Here is a 25799-nt window from a genome sequence, read left to right as displayed (position 1 = left end):
TACTAATCTGCTCTCCAGATGAGAAAAGTGCGGAACAACATGTAATTCAGGTTCTAAACTTTTTGGCAGAAAGGGGATATAAAGTCTCCTGTGCTAAGGCACAGATGGTCGAGACAAAGGTCATTTACCTGGGAGTTCAGATTACACGTGGGTCTAGGAGACTGTCCTCTGATCAGGTACAAGGAATCCTCCAGTTGCCCTCCCCTATGACTTGAAAACAATTGCAAGCTTTCCTGGGGCTAACTGGGTATTGTAGAATCTGGATACCCAACTATGGTCTAATTGCCCAGCCCTTATATGAAAGCTTAAAGGGACAAGATGATTCAGTCCTACTGATGTGGGGAACTCCTCAAAAGAAGGCAGAGGCTACACTAAAACAGGCCTTAACTCAGGCACCTGCCTTGAGGTTGCCAGACCTGGAAAAAGCATCCCAACTTTATGTCCATGAAAGAGAGGGAATAGCCTTGGGAGTGTTAACTCAAAGGTTGGGATCTGAGCCCCAGCCTGTAGCTTACTTATCCAAGAGACTTGATCCAACCACCCAAAGCTGGCCCCCCTGCCTTTGAAGTCTTGCAACTATTGCAATCATGACAGAAGATGCTTTAAAACTCTCCTTTGGGGGCAAACTATCTATTTTTACCAGCCACCAAGTAAAACAACAACTAAATGGGAGAGGCCATTTATGGATGTTTGATCAAAGAATCCTCAGGTATCAAGTAATGCTGATGGAAAATCCAGGCCTCACTATATCCTCTTGTGAGGCTCTTAACCCAGCCACCCTCCTGCCTACCCCCCTTTCACTCCTGTCTAGAAACCTTGGACCACTGGACAAAACCCAGAGAGGGATTATCAGAAGATCCTCTGACCAATCCTGAGGAAATATGGTACATTGATGGAAGCAGCTTTGTCTTGCATGGAAAAAGAAGAGCTGGATATGTAGTAGTCTCCAATTTTGAGACCATAGCAGCTAAGCCTCTGGTATCAGGTACTTCAGCCCAATTAAATGAACTCATAGCCCTGACTCGAGCTTTAGAGTTGGGAAAAGGAAAAAGAATAACCATTTACATTGACTCCAAGTATGCCTTTCTGGTGCTACATGCACATGCGGCTATTTTGAAAGAAAGGGGCCACTTGACCACCCAAGAGTCCCCAATCAAATATGGTGATCAAATCCTTAGACTCTTGGAGGCAGTCCATCTGCCCACTGAGGTTTCAGTCTCCCACTGTAAAGGACACCAAAAAGAGAACACGGAAGTGGCATGAGGAAACCAAGCAACTGATCAGGCAGCTAAGAGAGCAGCATTACAGAACTATGACCTAATAGGGATTGCCATCCTAGTTCCACAGACTAATTTGCCAGAAACTCCTTCATATACTGAAGGTGAGACTCTTAAAGCTAAGAGTGAGGGCTTTCAAGAAGATCATATGGGGTGGTTCCAAAAGGAGGGACTCCTTTTTCTGGCTGGGAATCTCCAATGGAAGTTGGTTAACTCCTTACATGCCACCACTCATTTAGGAGAAAAGGTCCTCCAAAGATTACTAGAAAGGTCGTTCAGAGGAACAGGCTTCCAAACAACTATAAGACAAGTGGCCTTCTCTTGTCCTACTAGCCAATTAAACAACCCCCAAGGAGCTCGAAGACCCCAGCTGGCCCAGCCTGTCCAACGACATGGGGCCTACCCAGGAGAGGACTGGCAGATGGACTTCACCCAGATGTCAGTTTCTCAAGGGTATAAATACCTATTAGTCATGATAGATAACATTCACAGGATGGATTGAAGGCTCTCCTACCCGGACTGAGAAGGCTGAGGAGGTAGTTAAAAAACAGCTCCATGAAATCATTCCAAGATTTGGTCTGCCCAGGTCATTACAAAGTGACAATGGGACATCATTTACTTCTAAGGTCACCCAAGGGGTCTCTAAAGCATTGGGCATTACTTATTATCTCCATTGTGGCTGGAGGTCTCAGTCTTCAGGAAAAGTAGAAAGAGCCAACCAACTTAAAATCAGTGATAAAAAAGATAACCCAGGAGACCTCCCTGGGATGGAGGGAGGCTTTACCAATAGCTGTCCTCCGCACCCATTTTGCCCCTAAGGAACAGGTTGGTCTTAGTCCTTATGAGATGCTATATGGGAGACCTTTTGTTTATGTCAATGACCTCTTCCTAGATTCAGAGGTTCAGACCATCCAATCTTATACCATGGCCATTAGACAATTCCAACAGGATATATGCTTGTGTGGTATGAACCAGGACCCAAAAGATTCTAAGGAGTCATCACTATATGCTCCAGGGACTCAAGTCCTAATTAAAGTCTGGAAAGATGGGTCCCCAAAGGCTCAACTCTAGCCCACATGGAAGGGCCCCCTGGATTCACTCCTGGATTCACTACTTACGAGTCAAGCTGTGGAAGAAAACAGAAGAAACTCAATACACCTGTGAGGCCCTGGGAGGTCTCAGATACCTATTCAGGACTACAAATGAGTGCCATTCTAATGAACACCCCCAAAATCTGGTTTCTGGGTATAAGATTTCTCAGGATAGCTCTAAAGAGCCAACACAGCCTGGCCGAGATAGTACTCAAAAATAGACAGGAGATAGATCTTCTGATCCCTAAATAAGGAGGGACTTGAGCCATCCTGGCGATGTAAATTTGAAATTGGCTAATGCCCTTACTAGTCCTTGTTATGCCATAATGATGCTGCTTATGATTGTTCCATGTACTGTCAATTGTCTAACCTGTCTTGTCTCTGCCCAGGTCAAGCTGCAACATGCAGTGCCAGTTCAACAAAGATATAAAACTACAGCCGACCACGGAAAATATCACTCACCCTTAGATGGACACCACTATAAGGACTCTGAGGCTTGAGACTAGCAAGAGGGGGAGGCCCAATACCCCTCGCTGTCCCAGTTCAGCAGGAGGTAGCCAGAAAGACCTTGACACCGCTATTCCCAAAGAATTGGGCCTCCCATCTCTTGAGGGGGGAATGTTAGGCAGTTAGAATAGGGAAAAGGAGTCCTGAATGGCGGTGGCTGAAAGACCTGGAAGGGAAAAGCCCGCAAAATAGAACAAAGGAAGGCCCAAGGACCGGAGTGGGAACCTCAGGTAAAACAAACAACACTCCTGGCTGGCCCAATTTACATAGGGCAGGCCCAGGGGGGAAAAACATATAAAAAGAGGAGCCAAAGTTAGCTCTCTCTCTCTCTCCCCCTCGCGCTGGGGCATTCTTCTCTTCGTGTCTTTGGATCGACATGCCCTCACATCTCGAAGATGGATTTTCCTGCTATCTTCTAAATAAAATAGAGCTATAACACTGAACTGTTACACTGATTTGTCTAAGAGCTATAACACGGTCCATTCAAGACCTGAGAGCTATAACACAGTCTTTCCAAGACCCAAGAGCTGTGACACGCCAAGGGGGGCTTTAATGTCCGTCACTCCAAATATTTGTTGTGATGAGACAAAAACCGAGGAGCATACACTCGTGTGACACATCCAAAAGAGAAAGCACCAGTCCCAGTGGGATTCACTGGTGAATTCTACCAAATATTTGAGGAAGAAACTACCAGACATCTACAATCTGATGATACTGTTAAAGTGCTGCACTCAATATGCCAGCAAATTTGGAAAACTCAGCTGTTGCCACAGGATTGGAAAAGGTCAGTTTTCATTCCACTCCCAAAGAAAGGTAATGTCAAAGAATGGGTGTGAGAGTTGGACCATAAAGAAGGATGAACTCCAAAGAATTAATGCTTTTGAACTGTGGTGTTGGAGAAGACTCTTGAGAGTCCCTTGGATTGCAAGGAGATCCAACCAGTCCATCCTAAAGGAAATCAGTCCTGAATATTCATTGGAAGGACTGATGCTGAAGCTGAAGCTCCAATACTTGGGCCACCTGATGCGAAGAGCTAACTCATTAGAAAAGACCCTGATTCTGGGAAGAATTAAGGGCAGGAGGAGAAGGGGATGACAGAGGATGAGATGGTTGGATGGCATCACCGACTCAATGGACATGCGTTTGAGCAAGCTCTGGGAGATGTGATGGATAGGAAAGCCTGGCATGCTGCAGTCCATGGGGTCTCAAAGAGTTGGACATGACTGAGTGACTGAACAACAAAGCATTGAAGACATGCTAAACACTGAGCCAGTATGCAAAGAGAGGCATTTTTTTTTCTTGTTGTTTGTTTGGGTATGTTTTTGTTTTGTCTCAAGGCAAAAAAAATTCAACAACGCATAAACTTACCAAAGGACACATTTCTGAGAGCACATACCACTAATATTTCGACAGAAAAAGGTAGAAAAATGCTAGACATATAACCAAAAACCCACAGGAACCAAGCAAAACAAGCCCTGAGTATGAGAAAGTTTATGATTTTAAGAGTTATCTTATTATAGCACTCAAAATGTCCAGTTTTCCATGAAAAATTTTAAAAACTTGCAAAGAAACAAGAAAATATAACCCATTCACAGAAAAATTATTAGAAACTATCTATGAGGAATCAAGTCCTAGAAGTTATTCAGCAAGGCCTTTAATTAAACTGGCTTAAATATCCTCAAAATACTAAAGGAAATCATGGACAAAAATTATATAACTCCAGGGGAATGATATTCCTCAAACAGTGTACACCTCTAAAGAGATGCAGATTATAAAAAGGACCAAACTAATTCTAGGTTAAAAATCACAATATTGGAAATGAATTCACTGAGAATTTCAAGATCAGATTTGAGCAGTCAGAGTTGAAAATCAGAGAACTTGAAAACAAATCATTTAAAATGATCCAGTCTGAGGAACATAAAGACAAGGGAATGAACAAAAATGAAGAGAGCCTATGAGATTTGTGAGACATTGTCAATAATAGAACATACAAATAATGGAAGTTTCATAAGGAGAGAATAGAAAGGGATGTAAAAGAATTTTGAAGAAACTATGACCAACAAGTCATACTTTGATTAAATACATGAATGTATACATTCAAGAAGTTCAATGAACTTTAGAAAGGAAAATCACAAGAGATCCACACTGAGACTTCTTGTAATAAAGCTTTTAAAATTCAGAGACAAAGGAAGGACCTTGAGAGCAGCAAAAGAGAAATGACTGTCCTATATAAGGGAGATTCTCTAAGAAAAGGACTGGACATCTTAGCAGAAACCATGGAGTCCAGAGGCAGTGAGATGACATATTTAAAATATCCAATGAAAGACAGTCCCTTGGACTGCAAGGGATCCAACCAGTCCATCCTAAAGTGTTCATTTCATTGGAAGGACTGATACTAAAGCTGACTGCAATACTTTGGCCACCTCATACGAAGAGTTGACTCATTGGAAAAGACCCTGATGCTGGAAGGGATTGGGGGCAGGAGGAGAAAGGACGACAGGATGAGATGGCTGGATGGCATCACCGACTCGATGGAAATGAGTTTGGATAAACTCTGGGAGTTGGTGATGGACAGGGAGGCCTGGCCTGCTGTGAATCATGAGGTCGCAAAGAGTCGGACATGACTGGGCGACTGAACTCAACCTAATTGAACTGAACTGAAAGAAAGAGAAAGCCCATAATTCTATACCTGGCAAAACTATCATTCAAAAATAAAAGAGATGTTAAGACATTCCCAGATTAACAAATGCTGAGGGAATTCATCTCTAGTAAATGTGTTCTATTTGTTCAGTTGCTGAGTTGTGTCCGACTCTATGTGACCCTGTGGACTGCAGTATGTCAGGCTTCCAGGTACTTCACTATTTCGTGGAGTTTGCTCAAATTCATGTTCATTGAATTGGTGATGCCAGATGTGTCCTATAAGAAATGCTAAAAAGAGTCCTTCAGGTGGAAATGAAAGAACACTAGACAGTAAACTTGAAGCCACGTGAAGAAATAACACAGGTAAAGGGATATATAAGCCAGTATTAGTGTATTTTTCATTTGTGACTCCTTTTACTTTCCAAGTTTGATCAAAAAGACAAATCATAGAATGATAAGTCTAAGTTAAGTGGGCACACAAAGTAGAAAGATGTAATTTGTGACACAATAACATAAAGGGGAGAGGAATGGAGAAATATTTGGATGGATGGATCAGAATTTTTATATACCTATGAAAGTTAATATGATATTAATTGAAAATAGATTATTACATGTTTGTGAGGTTAATTGTAAGCTCCAGCACAACCAATGCTAAAATAAGTTTTAAATATACAGAAGAGTAAATTAGAAAGGAATCAAAATCATACACTTCAAAAATATCAAGCACAAAAGAAGACAGTTAATGGTGACACTGAGGAACAAACAAGATATGAAACATAGGAAAGATGAGCAAAATTGCAGAAATGTTTCATTATCAGTAATTATAAATGGATTAAATTCTTCTATTAGAAGGTAAATATTCTCAAAATAGATTAAAAAGCAAAATGCTCTTATATGCTGTCTAGAAAAGACTCATTTTATATCCAAGAAAATAGGTCAAAAGTAAAAGAATGGAAAAGGACATTCCAGGTAAATAGTTACTGAAAGAGAACTGAGATATCTGTGCTAAGATTAGATAAAATAGACTCAGTTGAAAATTGTTACAAGAGGCAAGGAGGAACACTAAATATTGATTAAAATGTGAACCCATAAGGAAGATATAAACCTAGGAACCTAACCACAGAACGCTAAAACATAGGAAGCAAAAATTGAGAAATGAAAGCAGAAATATACAGTCCTAAAATAATAGTTGGAGATTTCAATGCTGTACTTTTCATATGGATAAACAATTAGAAGATCTGCAGCAAATAGGGGAGTTGAACAGTACTCTAAACCAGCTATATCTGACAGACATAAACAGACACTCTCTCCAACGTCAGCTTAGTAGTGTTTCTGCCAAACAGATTTTCTCAAGTACTTTGTGGATCTTCTGTAAATGTCAGTGGGGTTCACTTCTCTAGGCAAAAGCCACATTTATAGATCTTTTCCAGACAAACCCTCTAAGCCTTGCCCTCCTGCTGAAATAGTAGGAAACAGTACCCTGAAGCTCCCTAGAGGACTTCTAGTTTGGTTGATATCTGTGAGGCAAACCCTTATCCTCTTTTTTGGGGAGGGTGTGGTTAAAATGAATTTTTTAAATTTATTATTATTAATTGGGGGATAATTGCTTTACAGTATTGTGTTGGTTTCTGCCATACATAAACATGAATCAGCCAAGTATACATATGTCTCCTCCCTCTTGGACCTCCCTCCAACCTACCATCCCACCCCTCTAGGTTGTCACAGAATTGGGTTGAGCTCCCTGCATCATATAGAAAATTCCCATTGGCTATCTATTTTACATATGGTTGAGCTCCCTGCATCATATAGAAAATTCCCATTGGCTATCTGTTTTACATATGGTAATGTGTGTTTTCATGCTACTCTCTGAATTCATCTCAACCTCTCCTTCCCCTACTGTGTCCACAAATCTGTACTCTATGTCTGTGTTTCCATTCAGTTCAGTTCAGTTGCTCAGTCGTGTCCAACTCTTTGAGACCCCACGGACTGCAACACGCTAGGCCTCCCTGTCCATCACCAACTCCCGGAGCTTACTCAAACTCATGTCCATTCAGTTGGTGGTGCCATCCAACCATCTCATCCTCTGTCATCCCCTTCTCCTCCTGCCTTCAATCTTCCCCAGCATCAGGCTCTTTTCTAACAAGTCAGCTTTTTGCATCAGGTGGCCAAAGTATTGGAGTTTCAGCTTCAGCATCAGTCCTTGTAATGAATATTCAGGACTGATTTCCTTTAGGATGGACTGGTTGGATCTCCTTGCAATCCAAGGGACTCTCAAGAGTCTTCTCCAACACCACAGTTTAAAGCATCAATTCTTCAGCACTCAGCTTTCTTGATAATCCAACTCTCAATCCATGCATGACTACTGGAAAACCCATAGCTTTGACTAGATGGATTTTTCTTAGCAAAGTAATGTCTCTGCTTTTTAATATGCTGTCTAGGTTGGTCATAACTTTTCTTCCAAGGAGCAAGCGTCTTTTAATTTCATGGCTGCAATCACCATCTGCAGTGATTTTGGAGCCCACCAAAATAAAAGTCTGTCACTGTTCCCACTGTTTCCCCATATATTTGTCTTGAAGTGATAGGACCAGATGCCATGATGTTAGCTTTCTGAATGTTGAGTTTTAAGCCAGCTTTTTCACTCTCCTCTTTCACTTTCATCAAGAGGCTCTTTAGTTCTTCTTCACTTTCTGCCATAATGGTGGTGTCATCTGCATATCTGAAGTTACTGATATTACTCCCGGCAGTCTTAGTTCCAGCTTGTGCTTCATCCAGCCTGGCATTTAGCATGATGTACTCTGCATATAATTTAAATAAGCAAGGTGACAATATACAGCCTTGACGTACTCCTTTGCCAATTTTGAACCTGTCCATTCTCAACGTTCAGTTCTAACTGTTGCTTCTTGACCTGCATACAGATTTCTCCAGAGGCAGGTCATGTGGTCTGGTTTTCCCATCTCTTTCAGAATTTTCCACAGTTTGTTGTGATCCACACAGTCAAAGGCTTTGGTATAGTCAATAAAGCAGAAGTAGATGTTTTTCTGGAACTCTCTTGCTTTTTTGATGATCCAATGGATGTTGGCAATTTGATCTCTGGTTCCTCTGCCTTTACTAAAACCACCTTGAACATCTCGAAGTTCGCAGTTCATGTACTGTTGAAGTCTAGCTTCAAGAATTTTCAGCATTACTTTGCTAGTGTGTGAGATGAGTGCAATTGGGCAGTAGTTTGAGCATTCTTTGGTACTACCTTTTTTGGGATTTGAATGAAAACTAACCTTTTCTAGTCCTGTGGCCACTGCTGTGTTTTCCAAATTTGCTGGCATACTGAGTGCAGCACTTTCATAGCATCATCTTTTAGGATTGTTTCCACTGCTGCCCTGTAAATAGGTTCACCAATACTGTCTTTCTAGATTCCATATATATATGTGTTATACCATATTTATTTTTAATTTTCTGACTTAACTTCACTCCATATAATAGGCTCTAAGTTCATACACCCCATAGAACTGGCTCAAATGCATTCCTTTTTATGGCTGACTAATATTCTGTTGTATACATATACCATAGCTTCTCTATCCATTCATCTTTCAATAGACATCCAGTTTGCTTCCATACCCTAGCTATTATAAATAGTGGTGCAGTGAATATTGGGGTATGGGTGTCTCTTTCAATTACAGTTTTCTCAGGGTATATATAGCCCAGTAGTAGGATTGTTGGGCCATATGGTAGTTTTATTTCTAGTTTTATAAGGAAACTTTATCCTTAAAATGATCGGAAGGCCTGTTTTTGTGCCTGATTCTTTCACCTTTTAATCTTTCTGAAGTTTTAGGAAAAAGTTGTATAATCATACTAAACAGAGATTAAGACTGTGAATCTCTTTAATTCTTACAGATGGTGAGAAATTTTAAAATCGTAAGGTCTTGGTTTCTTTTTGTTTAACAGCTCTTTCCTCAATTTATCATTCTCCTCTCACATATTATCATCAATAGAAAAAAGAATTCAAGAGTCACTTTTAACTCTTTACTTGGAAGTCTCCCTAAGTATAAAGCCAACTTTTAAGTATTTTCTTGAACATAACTACAGGATATAATTTTGCTAATCTTTCTGTTACCTTGTAACAAGAATCTTCCTTCTGTTTCTAATAACATGTTCCTCAATTTCTTCTGAACTCTCACTGTGGCACACTTAAAGATTAGATTTGTACCAACAGTCTGTTGAAAACATAGGCTTTCTCTCAAAGTTCTTCTAGTCTCTGCTCACTTGACTGATTTCAGAGCTATTTCCAAGTTTTTAGGTACCACTTCTAGGCATCAAAATCTGTATTATTTTTATATTGTTTTATAATGGATTACCACAGACTTAGTATCTCAAAACACAGATATAGCCCAGTTTCTGTCAGGAGTCTGGCATGACTTAGCTGGGTGCTGTACTCGAGGTTTTATAAGGCAGCACTCCAGGTGTTGACTGAGCTGTATTTTCATCTAAAGTTTCAACTAGAAAAGCTGCTTTTAGCTTATACATATTGACAGAATTAATTTTCTTGGGATTTTAGGACTGTTCACAATTCCTGGCCACATTATCTTTTCCATAGGCTTTCCCTCAACATGATAGCTTACTTCTGTAAGTCAGCAGGAGGGAAAATTATCTCTAAAGAAGGGCTGAGTGTCTCTTTAAGGCCTTTTGCCTGACTAAGTTGAGCCTATCCAGGATAATCTTCCTTTTGATTAAAGCAAAATCAATTAGTTTGGGTCCTTCATTTTATCTGAAAATTCCCTCATCTATGCTACATTCTATTGTTTAGCAGCAAAGGGAGGCCATCAGGTGGGCCTGGAATCACGGAGCTGCCCTCATCTGCCTGCCAAGTGGTAACTAACGTGTGTGAGGTCCTCAGTCCAGTGTGTGACACAGACTAGGAGCTCAATAAATGTTAACACCTCCTATCTTTCGATTTTTCTAAAGTTTCTGTTGGAACCGCAGTCTCAGTGCCCAGAGGGATGTGGGACTCAATGAGGTAAATCCCACTGAAGGGGAGGAGGATCTAAAGGAGTTTGCCACCACCTAGCCAAAGGAGAATCGGATTCTCTTTCTTATGAGAGCATGCTTCACAGTTTACAAAAATCTGGAGAGAGGAACTGTTAGTGGAGACTTGAAGACCTAAACCAGAGAACTTGGAGGGAATACATATGCAGATTAGGTTCCAGGGAATTTTTTAGTGCATCAAGGTAGAGTATAGAAAGGAATTAAGAGAGAAGCATAGCCCAGGGAGTGTATGCCATCCAAACAAGTAAGATGGCTGTTATATGGAGATGCATATAACCTTCAAGATATCCTTTTAGTTGACCAAAGGAACTTGGAGTTTAGGTAGCTTAGGATTATAACTGAGCTATTCTATACATGGAATACATTTGGTGCCTATACCTATTCCAGGTGGTAGAGGCAAATTTTAAGAGATGATATTCAGTTAAGATTGGCCTATGAACTAAAGTAACCTGAAAAGTGGCAAGTGTATCAGGGAAAATATCAAGAAAAGAGAAAAGGCTGTTAGAATGGGATGAATAAATTCCAAGGACTAGAGGATCCTATGAGACCAAGAATGGAAATGTAGGAAAAAGGGAAGCTCTCCAAGGAGAAGCAGCTTCCAGTCTCCAGGAAACCATGAAGACTGAAAGTAGAATGTCAGACCCACCACTCCAGGGAGACTAAATATAGGGTTTAATGATAACATGTCATGTCCAATAAAGATTGGGAAGCTTACATACATTAGAGAATGAAAGGAAAGATCAGGACTTAAGGGTCTAAATTAAGACCAAGGATTTTTTTGTTTGATTTTTACTTTAACTAGAAACTACATACCACAACTGCAGTCAGGAACACTGATCCTGTAGGTTTTCTTTCAAAAGTGTCTTCCCATCTCCTGAAGCTTCTGCCATGAGATAATAGGAAATATTAGTTATGGAAATTGCTGCAACATGGAAAATAACTTTCAACATTTTGGTATAGACTGAAAGTTAATGGAGATGCTGTGTGTCTTTTCTGCTAATGTTTTAGCAATTCTCTCATTTTCTTGTTGTCTCACAATGGGGAGATGCTTTCCTTTAGGAGATGTGAGAGATTGTAACCCAAAGAAGGCCTCTTCAGCATTTGAAATCCCATAGTCATTGACCTCCACACAGGTTGGGAAGGAAAAACAAATGTAGGACGGTAGGTGTAGCTGCTTTTTCCTTCTGAGACTTTAAGGCTAAGCCTACTGACCTAGAATTCTCAGAGCTGTCAGTTCGAGGGCACAGACAAAGACACATAGGGAGGAGGGTAGACTTCTCAATGATTGTCTCCACTGGACGGTCTGGTTCAGATTTGGACAGATATTGTTGTGACACTGGAAAGTTGGGGAGTCTGTCTGTCCTGTTATACTGTCAGGCTCCTGTAATTCTTCATTCTGTGTGAGTAACTGTGCTGAGTGTTGGGTAGGAGTTGAATGTGTCAGAATTTTTCAAGATTACCTTCCCTGAAGGGAACTGGCACACTATGGATATAGCCCCACATTAGGAGATGATCTGCCTGTGATTTGAGAGCATTGGTTTTTACCCCAATGGACACAACCTTTGATCACCAAGCAGCATGGTAAAAGTAAGATTTTAGATTGACTACAGAAAGTGTCATGTGGAAATCAATCCATATATTTAATTCTTGCTAAAGACTGAATCCTTGGTATCTGTTGTAACCTAACAAAATGATCTCTGCTGAAGATGAATGCCGAGGCCTTTACTAGGTGTATGTAGGTCCAGAACACACTAGTATTTTCCTCAAGAGTAAATCAGTTTTACAATTAAATTGTATACCAGGATCCCTCCTTTCCACCTCTGACTAGAGTGTCTGGGAAGAAATCCTTTGAAGTCACATAAAAATCAAGTTTGTCAGTTCCAGCAAGGATCTAGTCATAGTCATAGAACTATATCATTGTTGAAGATCCTGTTTTGTCTTTCACTGACTTATTCTCTAAGAAAAATACATATAAAACAGTTTGTATATCTGAGCACTTGTATATAAGGCACTTGTTCTGATAGTTTCCAATGTCAGTGAGTCATTCTTTGTAGCTTTGTGTGCCTCAGAGCTAGTACTGGTGTTGTGTCAATGAAAGAGAATTAGAGGTATGTGTAGTAGGAAGAAGGTTGAGGAGAAGAAAAGATTCTTTTAGTTCTTGTCTACTTTGCTGTTGCCTACAGTGAAGGACTTTTGGGCTAGAGGTAGATTATTTACCCATTCTTCGTGGTGCTGGAAAGGTTTTATCAATGATTTCTCTACCTTGCTTATCGTATGAAAATGAAGTGAAAGTGTTAGTCTCTTAGTTGTGTCTGACTCTTAGTGACCCCATGGACTGTAGCCCGCCAGGTTCCTCTGTCCATGGAATTCTCCCGGAAAAAATAGTGGAGTGGGTTGCTATTCCCTTCTCCAGGGAGTCTTCCAAACCCAGGGATCAAACCCAGGTCTCCTGCATTTCAGGCAGTTTCTTTACCGTTTGCGTCATCAGGGAAGTATATAGTTTTGGTCTATTTGAGTGCCACATTATAGAGACAGATTTAAAGAAGGCCGAAATCTATTCAAAAAGGCAGAAATTACAGCAAATTAATGCATGTGTTAAGGATTGTAATGTCCTCACTTTTCTGTCTGATTGAACTTGACTTGCTTTTAAACCAATTTAAAGTTAAAAACATGAGTTAATCTTTCAAAGTAGTTGCCCTCAGACTTTATATTGCACAATGATTACCTGGGGGAATCCTAAAAATGTGGATTCCCAGCCCCACTTACAGAGAATCTGACATGGAGGGTCTAGCTAATTGCTCAGGAAGTATGGTTTTTATAAACACCTCAAGTTTCATTTTACAAATGCTGCCAAGTGGTAATAAATCACATATTGAAAAAAAACTCTATTCTAAGAAAACATTTTTTAGTGGAGAGAAGGTGGGAGTGTAAAAAATAAATTTGCCATTTCTGTTGGCCTGAACATGATGATGTATCATTTGACTGTCTTTACTTCTTAGTTTCCAGTTGAGGTACTCTTTCTGTCTCAGTATTTGAATGAATACACATGAAAATTCAACTACTGTGCTGGAATGTTCAACTGAGTTAAATTTTTTAAGACTTTAACTTCAAAGGATAAAGAAATGGAAAGGCCTGTGCAGAGCTATAAAGCTTTTTAAGGAGACAGGTAGGCTAGATCCAGAAATGCTGCTGACATATGACTGAGTCTAATATGGTCAGAAAAATTACCTGAAATTTCTGATAATTTCAGAAATTGTCAAAGAAAAAAATAGAATATTTCCCAGAGCTGTAGTAGGTCTGATTGTCCATAATGAAAATTTAGATCAAATGTTGTATGAATTTAACAAAATCAACAGAAACAACTCTGTTTAATAGATTCTGGAAATGCTCTCCTATTCATAGAATAGATAGTAAAGAGTTTGCATATTAAACAAATGAACAATCTTGGTTATTTACAGATACATTATTAATAAAAGCAGACAGATGTCAGAGTTCCCAGTAGCAGCATGGTATTGCTGCATAATTTTTCAATATTAAAAATAACTATTTTTAATATTCTTAAGGAATATGATTTGGATACTAAGATTATCTGTCAATGAAATTAGTAAAGGAAAAAGTAAAGCTACTAGTGTAAATGATTTTTATTGTATAAGGTAAAAATTAAAAACAGTTATAATGAAAATTCTTGCTATTTCATACAAGCAATGAACGCTTAAGAGGGTATGGAGAAAAGGGAAACCCCTTGCGCCATTGGTGGGAATGTGAATTAATACAGCTATTAAGGAGAACGGTATAAATATTCCTTAAAAAAGTAAAAATAGAACTAAAATGTGATCCAGCAATCCCACTACTGGGCAGTTACCCAAAGAAAACCATATGTCAAAATGACACATGCACCCCTATGTTCATTGCAGCACCATTTACGATAACCAGGATGTGGAAACAACCTAAATGTCCATTAGCAGAGAAATGGATAAAGAAGTGGTACATACACACAATGGAATATTACTCAGTCATAAAAAGGAATGAAATGGGTCATTTGTAGAGATCTTTTATACAGAGTGAATTAAATAAAAAAAAGAAAAACAAATATCATATGTTAATATATATATGTGGAATTTGAAAGAATTGGTATAGATGATCTTATTTATAAAGTAGAAATAGTGACACAGATGTAGAGAACAAATATATAGATATCAAGGGGGAAAGGGGGATGGGATAAATTGGGAGGTTGGCACTGACATACACATACTCTGTATAAAGTAGATAACAAATGAGAGCCTACTGTATAGCACAGCAAACTGTACTCAGTGCTCTGTGGTAACCTAAATGGGGAGGAAATCCAAAAAAGAGAGGATGTAAGTATTTGTATAGCTGATTAACTTTGTTGCACAGTAGCAACTAACACAATATTATAAAGCAACTATATGTCAATAAAAACTTTAAAAATTCCAGTTAGCTCAATACAGGATGATGTGGAATAGGTGAGGATACTTTGTGTGTATGTGTGTGTGTGTGTTTGGTGATAGTGAGAGTGAAAATGTACCAAGGTGGTAAAAATTTATTTTTGAATGCGACAGATAAGAATGAAAGTTAGTAATGACATAAAAGGGTGATTCCTTTCTCTCTCTGTGTGTGCATGCTCAGTCATGTCCAACTTTTTGTGACCACATGGAATGTAGTCCCCCAGACTTCTCTGTCCATCATCTTAACTAATGAAATAATGAAATAAAGAAATCTCAGGTGATATCACAAAAGTAGATAAGAAAAAATTCTAAAGAAGAAATTATGGGTGACAGGAATAAGTCAAGTTTTTCATCCTTATGCATATGCCAGTAGAACTGTGTGTAAACATACATCAAGACATATCCATCAGAATGTTCATAGCACCACTATTCATAAAAGTAAAAAATTGAAAACAATCCTGATGTCCTTTCACAGTCACATGGTAAATAAAAAGTGACATATTCATACAATAATAAAAACAATATCATGGTGATACACAACAATATGGGCAAATCTCACAATTTTAAGTTTTGAAATGAGCCAAATACAAAAGAATACATATAATATGATTCCATATAAAGAAAGATAAATACCTGCCATAATGAATTTATTATATCACAAGTCTGAGTAATTACTAGTGTAAACTGTTAGGAAGTAGAGAGATTAATGATAAGAAGTAGTTAAGTGTATCAGAGATTGTTCGGGAATATGGGCAGTGTTCTAATACTCCATCTGGGCATGCTTATGTGGTCAATTTGTGATACTTCATTAAACTGTACATTTTGGTAGACTCTAATCTCAATGCATGATCTTCTCTATGGTTTGAGAAGTCATTGGTCAGTGGAAAAAGGATCAAAGAGACCAGGAGAAAAGACCAAAGCAGTCTTTGTCCCATCCCAGGAGGACTGTCAAGTTAATCTGTGTTGTTCCTAATTAGGGTAAAGTCACAGGCACATGTTTTATGGTTATTGGGCTCAAATCTTTCATCGTCACATAAACAGAAAGCAGAAAATCTCAGACCTTATATGGAAAAACCCCTGAGAACCTGTTTCTTTTTTCTTGAGCTAAAAAGCCTGAATGTGGTCAGTCTGAGACAGATTTGAGGCTATAGTTGGACAGGACTAGAGAAAGACTTGTAGTTCTTTAGGGTAAGGGTCAGGTCACTGGGAAACGGAGATTTTCAGAGACGAGCAGGTAAACTTAGGCTTATATTTAAATGACTTGTCCCCTGTAAAAAAGGAGAGCATAATTCTTTGTTTAATTTCCTGTTGTCTAAGAAAAACACAGATAAATTTGTGTGGACATCTAAATAGAAAATAACACCAGAAAAATAACATCAGGAACAGAAAGATCAGAAAAAATAACAACAGGAACTCTGTGACAGAAAAATAATGTCAGGTAACTTGTATTCAGATTTATTCTCTGACATCTCCTAACTCAAAGTTTCCTTTCTATTACACCTCAGGTTCTAAAGAGGAACACTGTGGAGAATAGGCCTCTCAGCCATATTTATCAGAAATTCAGCAGAAGGGATATAGTTGACGACATATGTGTTATAAAAGTTCAGATATTTGTTCATTTTTCTAATCTATATTGATCTCTAGCTTGTTAAAGTTCACGAATACTATTAGTTCCAATTTGCTGAGATTGTCAAGAAGCTTTGAGCTATTCAAACTCAAGATGTCTTCTCTCAGAAATAGGAATTTTTGTGACTCTTTTGTCCTAAGTAAATTGCACATGTATATGTGGTTTGGGTGTGTATGTAAAAAAGAAAGAGGTCATTACATTGTCTCATTTTAAGGCTTACAAACAGCTATCAAGAACAAGATGGTATTAATGAAGATAGATATAGGTCAATGGAAATGGAAGAGTACAGAGGATCTAGAAATACACTTGTACATATATGCTACACCAATTTGCAAAGAGGAATGGAAAGTCTATTCAACAAATAGTGCTGGGACAATTGGATATCCATGTGGAAAAAACATGATCATTCATCCTGCTTTATACCACACCCAAAATAGCTCATCACACCACCCCCAAAATAACTCAAAATAGATGAAAACTTAAATGTAAAAATTAACCTATTAAACTTCTGGATGAAAGAAGAGTGTAAAATATTAATATTCATGGCCTTGCAGTGGGCAAAACTTTCTTAGGACACTAAAATCATGAGCCATAAAAAACTGATCAGTTAGACAATCAGAATGAAAAATTTGGCTCTCTGAAAATTACATTAATACAATTAAAGGTCAAACTAAAGAATGGAAGAAAATATTTTCAATGAATATATCTGACAAAAAGCTGGTATCCAAATTATATAAAGACTCATACAGTTTAATAATATGTAAGAGAATGCAGTAAGAACAGAGCAAAGTGTTTGAATAGCTGATTTCATAAAAGAAGATATTGAGTGGTCAGTAAGTGCATGAAAAGATGGTCAACATCATTAGTCACTGGGGAAATTCAAATTAAAACTGCAATGAGAAAACAGAACAAACTCATTAGAAAGGCTAAAATTAAGAAGATCAAGAATATCAAGTGTCAGAGAGGACATAGAGCAGCTAGAACGTGCCTCATTATTGGTAGTAACCATTCTAGAAACTTGTTAGGCACTTGTGAAACATGCACACACCATATGACTCAGACATTTCACTTCTAGGTATCTATCCAAAAGAATGAAAAATTCTTGTCCACACAATGATTCGTGTATAGAAGTTCATAGGAGATTTTTGCATAATAGCTAAAAACTGGAAATACTCAAGATGTCCATAAATAGGTAGATACAGGGTTGGCAAAAAAGTTCTTTTGGGTTTTTGTGTAACATGCCCTGAATGAACTTTCTGGCCAAGCCAATAGCTAAACAAAACATGCTATACAATAAAATACTGGTTAGTAATAGAAATGTATAACTACTCATGCAAGCAACAACGTGATTGAATTTAAAATATATTATGCTGTGTGAAAGAAGCCATCAATGAAAGAATACTTATTGTATTATTCCATTTATATAAAATGCAAACTAATTTATAGTGAGCCGAAGCACATCAGTGGTTGCCCGGGACGGGAGCAGAGGGAGGGGCAAAGACTGCAAAGGGGCACTGTAAATTTTTGGGGATCATGAAAATATTTTATGTCTTGATTGTTTGAATAGTTTAGTAGTTTCAACTTAGCAAAATTCATCAAATCTATACCTTAAATGGATGCATTTTTTGGTGCTAGGTTTTTTCTCAGTAAAGTTGACATAAAAATAAGAAAATAATTTTAAATTAGAATAGAGGAAGCCACATGATTCCATCTTCTGTGGGACCTTTCAAGTGCGAGAACATAGGGCCCATTTATGTGGGAGTGTACGCTTACACTTAGACATGACTTCCTTGAGACCATTTTATTCCCATATTCTAATCTGCTTTTAGACTAGTGAGGCTTCTGGGAGCATTCTAAAACCACATAGCAAGAGAAAATCTTTTCCCTTTCCTTGGTTTTTACATTTTTGTCTTCATGTACCTAGCTATTAGTAGCAAATGCCTTAGCTATAGTTGAAACATGAGGCATTGTCTTGAGGACAGAAAGAAACTGAACTGGGACTTGAACCAGGAGCAGCCAAGTGTGTAGAGGATGTTTTTGGATAACTGAGGAGACTGAAGAAACAATTTGAATCCCTGGCGGCCCAAGGGAATGTGAAAGCAGCATGGGAACAGCCTAGGACAGAGCTGTACTTCTTACTAGCAGGTGAGACCCTTGAGGTGGACTATAAGTGCATCCCAACTTGCACCCAGTAACTTGTTTAAACCTCTTTCTGCCTTTTGTTTTCTCAATGCATCCATTCTATTGCCATCTTTCCAGTGTCTCAGGCCTCCAAAAAGTCTAGTTTGATTCTTCTTCATTCTCTTCTTCACTTCCCACAATCAAACAACTCATCTTCATAATTTTACATATAATTTGCACTTACTGGTCTACTCCTAAGTGCCAGGCACTTTTCAAGACAAATGCGGTTAGAGAGATAAATAAGAAAAAGGCTGAGAAGTTTCTTTGAAATGATAGTCCAGAAGCATTGAGAGGGGTCTATGAATGCAGGAAAGATTACATCAAAGAGAGCATCAATTGAGGCTCCTCTCACATTTGTTGGCCTCCCTTTGTGTAGAAGCTATGTGGTCAAACCTTCCTCATCTTCAAAGGTTGTCATGTTCAAATTAACACTCTATGATCCATTCTTGTGTTCTTCCCTCTGGTCCCTAAGGAAGAGGCATCCCTAACCTCTGCAGTACTAACTCTGTCCTCTAAATCCTGCTGCTACTCACCTTTTTCTTTATCTTAGGTCTAAAATATCTTGGGTATTTTAATTTTGTGGTTGCTTCACTTTGAATAAAAATACATACATCTTCCCATTTTGTTTAAATATAGAGTGGATCTTGCCTCCTCCATAACCTTTTCTTTGTATTTCTTTATTGCCAGATTTCTCAAAAAGGAATTTCAAATTTAGCACTTCTGGCTCAGTAAATGTTTGTTGATGAAATAAATTGCCGAATACATCCTATCCACTTATTATTATTTAGTTTCACTTGTGCCCTCACCTTTTTCTAGAAGAAGTTGTCTAGAAGCCTGATATTCACATTCTAATTATCCAGTCCAGGGAGCCTTTCCAGCTTTCTATCCTGTTAAATCTGGAAGCTCCTCTTTGTTGACCATCTCTCCTCTCTTGTACCCATGATGATAATGTGCCTCTGAGTGAATGAGATCATACAAATACCATTGATTGGAAGTTTGGTAAAGATTTTTTAAATGTCAGCATTTATTTCGCATGTATTTATTGAGGACTTTCAGCGTGCTGGGAAACGTTTTAGGTACTGAGTGTTGACTAATGAATAAGGCAGGTTAGATCCCTGCCTTTACAGTGTTTACCTCTACCTGAGGGAAGCAGACCATAAACTTAAAAATATTTGGAGAAGGAAAATAATTTCAGGTTAAGTGTTAGCAAAGAAACAATCAGATAATTGGTTGGAGAGTAACCTGAGACTGCTTTTGATCATGTAGTTAGAGAACACGTGTTCAAAGACTCTGCTGCTAATCGTGAGCTGCTTTAGGCTCTTTATGCAGTGTCTAGCCTTTTCCAGTTTCTATAAAATATCGTGATCCACCAGTGACACCATTGGATATTTATTTACAGGAAAAGAAAATACTAATTTGAAAAGATCCTCCCCACCCCTACCCAGGTTCATTCCAGCATTATTTACAATAATGAAGGTTGAAAGCAACATAAATGTTCATTGATGGATGAATGGATAAAGAAAGTGTGGTATATTTCTAATGGAATATTATTCAGCAAAAAATAAAAAAGAGAGAGAGAGAGAAAGAAATCCTGCCATTTGTGACAACATGGTTTGACCTTGAGGGCATTATGTTAAGTAAAATGTCAGACAAAGATAAATACCATATGATCTCACTTACATATGGAAGCTAAAATGAAACATAACATAACCAAAAACAAGCTAAATGATACAGAGAACAGGTTGGTGGTTGCCAGAGTTTGGGGGAGAAGGACAGATAATGGGTGAAGGAGGTACAAATGCTGAAATTTCCAGTTATAAAAAGAATGAGTCCTGGGAATGTTATGTGCAGCATGATGACTATAGTTGATAATACAGTATTGTGATTTGAAAGTTGCTAAGAAGACCTTAACATTTTTCATCATAAGGAAAAGTAGACTATAACTGTGTGGTGATGGATGTTTACTAGGCTTGCTGTGTGTTATCATTTTGCAATATATACACATATGGAATCATGTTGCATAGTTTAATATTACATGTGAATTATATCTCAATAAAAAAGAAAAACGTAACAAAATGTTAGCTTGCCTCTTAATCTCTACCTCCTATTGTAGATTTTACTATTTCTGTAGCTCCTCTTTGGACTTGGATTTATGGTGTTGAATGGCTTATCCAGTTAGAAACTGATTTTGAATTCCTAACTCTGGCCCTTTGGGGGTATGATTCCATTTTGATGGGCAAATGGTGATGTGGGTACCTTTTATTTCTTGGAAGCCATTTTTAACTACTTCTTCACCTAAACTATGTCCCTGTTAGTTACCTACTAAATGCCAGGCATTAGCTTGCGCTATTAGACAGCTCTGTATGAGCTCTTGAATCTGTATCTCTATCCTTGTATGTTCCACCTTTCACAGTGCAGCCTGAAACTCATAGGTAAGTCATTTACTTGTTTACAAAACTTGAAAAGTCCTCATTGGTTTATGATATGATCAAATTACTTGGCCCTAGCATTCAATCCCCCTCACAATCTGGCAAAAATCAACCCAGTCCCCCCTTTTCTTCTTTGAAGTGAAATGAAGTGAAGTCACTCAGTTGTGTCTGACTCTGTGATCCCGTGGACTGTAGTCTACCAGGCTTCTCTGTCCATGGGATTATCCAGGCAAGAGTACTGGAGTGGGTTGCCATTTCCTTCTCCAGAGGATTTTCCCGACCCAGGGATTGAACCCGGGTCTCCAGCGTTGTAGGCAGACACTTTACCGTCTGAACCTTTTGTTATAATATTACTTCTGTTTTATGGTTTGGTTTCCTGGCTGCAAGGCAGGTGGCATCTTAGCTCCCCCACTGGGGATCAAACCTCAAAAAGCGAAGTCTTAACCACTGGACTGCCAGGGATGTACCAACCCAATTCTTTTTACAATCACTCTTTTTCCTTTTCCAAACTTCTGGTTCACTTTCTTCCCTTAAAAGCTTTCCTCAGTCTGATATTTTTTTTAACCCTGTATGTTGAGGTGGAGCAGAATATGCCACCTCCAAATCTGCCACTTTGACATGTGGATTGCTCAGAGCAGAAGGCAATTAAGACCCAGCAGACTCAGGAAAAGCTTTTTCACCTCTCCTTGAGCTGCCTAAAAGAATTATATAGAGGGCCTGTACCAGAAAGTCTTAGAGAAGGAAATGGCAACCCACTCCAGTATTCTTGCCTGGAGAACCCCATGGACAGAGGAGCCTGGTGGGCTACAGTCCGTGGGGTAGCAAAGAGTTGGAGGGACTGAGCGACTAACACTGTACCAGACAGAGCTATTACCAGAGACAGCTTTTTTATCAGAAAGACATATTTGCACGGCATCCCAAACATTTGCTTACCAATCATTTGCTCTTCCCATCTTCTTAATTGTCTCCCTCCTCTTTGAAGCCCCAGACCCCTACTGCCTTCTCCTTAGCTTGAGATGGTATATATGCCTCAATTGCCAGACAATCTCTGAGTCTTGGTGGGGATTCTGTAAGTATGTAATTAAACTTAACTTTGTCCTGTTAATGTTTTATATCAATTCAAATATTAGATCAGCAAAATATTATATTAGATGAGCATTTCCCCGGACACTATACTCCTAACCCAATTCTCCTTATTTGTGAAGCCTTCCTTTATTCTTCCAGGTCAGTTCCCTTCTACTCTGTATTTACCATAGCACCTCTTGCTTACGTGAGTCATAATAAAGTTCAACTTTTCATGAGTCCTTTGCTCTTGGAAAGCAGTGATGGTTAAAAGAAATCCATGCAACCTTTTGTGTTCTGAGAATTAACTTACTGCAAAGAGCCGCTTTTTTGCATATGACTTAGGTACGACTCATTTTTGTGTTCCCCTATTACTTATAAGGAGGCCAGACACAGACCCCCTTTTTAAAAATTAACTGCTTTTCTTTCTTTCTTTCTTTACTGCCATACAGTCAATCTTTCTTGGTTATGTATTTGAAATATACCATTAGACAAAGACCCTTTAAATTCCATTCTTTGCCTCATGAAACTTTCACTGAGCTGTTCGTCCCCCTGATCAATTGGAGTATTTGAAACTAAACATTAATTAAACTTCTCTCCTTTTTAGCCCCCTTAAGGTTGACCCATCCTCGTTCTGATCCAGCATACAACCCCTCCTTAATGATCTCTCCTAAGAATAAAAATATTTCCTTTTATATACACCCTCTATTCTGTGTTCTTTCTAGCCTGTTGACCCTTCCCTACAAAAGAAAATTCCTTTCTGCCTGTCCTTTGAGATGCTTGCAGTTCTGTTTGAATTGTTTTCTCTAGTACAATAGTCTCTTTCCCTTTATTGCAATAATCCTTTCAAATGAAGTCTCTTTTTATGTCAGTGTAGATTTATTTTTATTTGAGTATAGAAGTTACCAAATTGTTTGTCTCTTTTGATAATGTCCTCCCTTTCCCTCGGATTTGAAGCTGTTTATTGGAAGAATGAGAATGTTAGATTCATATTTGTGTTTTCATCATGCCTTAATCTGCTTTGATCTCTGTGTGTCCCTATTCCCGTTTCTATCCATTTCTGTTTTTATTTTAGTCTCTGAGTATGTGCTTGTATCTCTCTGTCTACCCATTTCTCTCCTTTTCCTCCACTTACCTGTCTCCTTGAGGCCAAGCTCCTGTCTTCAGTTTGCTCCAGAGAGATGAACGAGAAAGCAGAGCAGGTTCCTTCCCTGAGTCTGGCAGTCTGCTTATTGAAATCTGCAGCCTAGACTTCAGCTCCTTCTGTGGTAAAAGGGCAAGCAGGAAGTGAAAAACTGGTTTCACTTTAGGTTTTTTTTTCCCCTCTTTTAAAAGATCAGCTGATTTTAAGGAATCCTACTCATTTATTTATTTGTTCATTCATTCATTTATAATTGTGATTTATATTTATTTATATAATTATGATTAGATAATTGTGATTTATAATTGTGTTTACATTGTGATTCCTGGATGATATGGTTATTGCAAACAGAAGACTAATGTTCGGGGGGAGTGGTGTGTGTGCATGTTTATTTATGGTGGCCTGGGGTGAGCACCAGATAAAGAACATGGGAGAAACAGGATAGGGAAAGAATTTCAGAAAAGAGACAAGGGCGCATTAGAATGTCTTCCTCAGGGAACTTGCTTTAACTGCTTTACTGTTCTCGCTGTGTGATTGATTTGAAAATTAACAAAATTTCAAAATTGTATTAGCTGATGTGGATGATTCAACACTACCATGAGCTAAATTCTTAAAAGCATACTGTGTGTTTATAGTGAGAAAGAGAATTTTACTGTTCTCTAATTTTATATTAGAGCTTTTGTAGTAGTTCAGTTGCTAAGTCGTGTCCGACTTTTGCAACCCCATGGACTGTAGCCTGCCAGGCTCCTCTGTCCATGGGGTTCTCCAGGCAAGACCCCCCATTTCCTTCTCCAGGAGATCTTCCCAACCAAGGAATTGAACCCAGGTCTCCTGCATTACAGATGGATTCGTTGACTGAGCTACAAGGGAAGCAGAGCTTTTGAATAATGTTAAAAATCTGTTTTCTCTTACACATCTCATGTAAAGCATTTTGTTTCATTATTATCTTACCCCATGATTTAATTCATTATGATTTTGCTTGTAAACAATACTGCCTGCTTCATTGTTCCTCTGTTTCAAGCTGTATGTGTCTGCACATGTCTTCCTGGAGGAGAACCTCATACTCATTTTCCCAGGACCTCTAGAAGGTCTCCCCACGCCATCTCATATTTCCCCTTCCACCCCCAGGGCACCTGTGCGTCTCCCCTGCCGGGACCTCACTGAGCTGGCCGGGTGTGCGCCCAGAGCGCTGACCCCACTGCCGACGCTCCTGTCAGTGCGCTGCTCTCTCACTGTGCTTGTCCACTCACGTCTCCCCCAACCGCAGACCTCCCCCCTCCCTGTCTTCCTCCCAGGTGTGGGGGATCTGTCTTATTCATCTTTGTATCCCACACATAGTGCATGAACCATATAGATGAACAAAATGTCATGATTGAGTAACAAAATGATTGGTCTGTTTGAGCCTGTATCTTCAGTTATATGTGAGAATATTAACAGCTATTTCAGTGAGTGACATGAGACACAAGGAAGGGATAAGAAGGGCTGGAATGGAACCCTTCCAATAAGACTTCCCTTTTCCTACTCTTAGAATAGGAATGAAAGTGTTTTCTAGTAGGCCAGAGTTTAAATGTCAGCCATTAGTTTGAGTCCAGGATCCAGCAGTTCCTAGCTATATTTGCTTATGAGTGTGAAGAGGGTGACCTAAGTAATGAGAAGCCATCGAACAGTGGAATGAATTTGTGTCAGTAGCACCATCCACTTGCATATTATTATTGAGGATAAAATGAGGTAGGTTAATCTCACCCAGTGCTTGGACTGAAGTAGACGTTCACGTATGAATTCTTTTCCTCAGCACACAATTTGTTTGATGATCAAATCTGTCAGAACAAGAAATATCAAGGGAAGTGTCTGTAGCGGCGGAGTTCCCTCACTGTTCATCCTGCACCTAGAGTATTTCTGTCACGTGCGTGTCTTTGCGATTCTTGTGCTGGGCTTTGCGTCAGTGCCCGTGTCTGCTCTGTTGCTATGCTTTTGGTCTAGAGATCATAGAGTCTGTCTGATGCACCTAAGATTCTCTCACAGAGTGAGTAAATTTTCTGTACCTGGTAAGATTTCAGTAAATGTATAAATTAATGAAGGAGTAAAAGCAATCACTTAGAATAAATTCTGATTTGAAGACAAGTTTATTTCACCACACATTTACCTCCCATTACTCCATGTCAATGCCCAATACAGAAAACAGACTTTTGCTATCTTTTTCACTTTTCTCTCAATTCCAGGAAATGTTTGTTTTTAACATGAACTTCTTTTAAATGACTAGTAAATGTTTTTTGAAAGATGTTTTCTCTGGACTTTTTTGTTTCTTTTTTTATTGCCAGTTTTTAACTTAAGTTCTCTTTGA

General features: G+C 38.8%; 1 pseudogene; it reads right to left on the bottom strand.

Annotated features, from left to right (window-relative positions):
• The window catches only part of LOC122694934, a 42488-nt pseudogene extending 18908 nt beyond the window's left edge, over positions 1–23580 (bottom strand).
• Positions 23581–25799: the final 2219 nt, after the last annotated feature.

This window comes from Cervus elaphus, chromosome 1 (assembly GCF_910594005.1).
Source record: "Cervus elaphus chromosome 1, mCerEla1.1, whole genome shotgun sequence".
Lineage (NCBI taxonomy): Eukaryota > Metazoa > Chordata > Mammalia > Artiodactyla > Cervidae > Cervus > Cervus elaphus.
Note: the sequence above shows the minus strand (reverse complement) of the source record. Positions and strands in the feature narration are given on the sequence as shown.